General features: G+C 51.2%; 1 protein-coding gene across 1 annotated transcript in view; it reads left to right on the forward strand.

Moving 5' to 3' along the window:
- Positions 1–249: 249 nt before the first annotated feature.
- Positions 250–592, forward strand: part of LOC119589322 (homeobox protein homothorax-like) — a 211183-nt gene continuing 210840 nt past the window's right edge. The window contains exon 1 of the mRNA XM_037937943.1: positions 250–309. The gene's annotated coding sequence lies outside the window, so the exon portion shown is untranslated. The remainder of the gene's footprint in view (positions 310–592) is intronic.

Genomic DNA, 592 nt, shown 5'->3' on the forward strand with positions numbered 1-592 from the left:
CATTACACGGTTGCACATGGTCGAGCCAAAATCCAAGAGATCCCCAAATTTTACGCCAGGTGAGAGGGCACAGGTCAGGACCCGATAAGACAGGGGAACGAGCACTTGTCCCATGGGTGGAGATAACCGGATAAGATGTTGCTGGACTGCGAAGATGAATCTCAGGGGACAAGGAGGTGAGGCGCAGGAGGCGAGACTTAGAAGGAGCGGGGGGTGTGTTTGGAGTGGAAGCAGTGATGTCACCGGAGTGCGGAGTTAGGGAACCGCGGTGTTTCTCTCGGGCAGGCGGAGTTAGCGCACGTATCCAAGGTACGTAAAGGTGTCTGGCACGTGCATGAGGGAGAGGAATGAGAGGACTGGAGGGCTAGAGGAGGACAGAGCGTGGCTGTGGGCTATTTTGGTCAATGAAGTCACTGGTTTTGCCTAATTACAGAGATAAGGGCACCTCAGTCGTGACGGACGTAGCTTGTTTTATGGCGTCCCCTCCCGTGTTCGGCATATGGCACTGTCCTTTATAGTTTTTAAATTGCTTTCTTGTGTATGTAGCTATTTTTAAGTGCGTTTACTTCATTTTGATGATAGGGGTTAAAAG

This window comes from Penaeus monodon, chromosome 25 (assembly GCF_015228065.2).
Source record: "Penaeus monodon isolate SGIC_2016 chromosome 25, NSTDA_Pmon_1, whole genome shotgun sequence".
NCBI classification, from domain to species: domain Eukaryota; kingdom Metazoa; phylum Arthropoda; class Malacostraca; order Decapoda; family Penaeidae; genus Penaeus; species Penaeus monodon.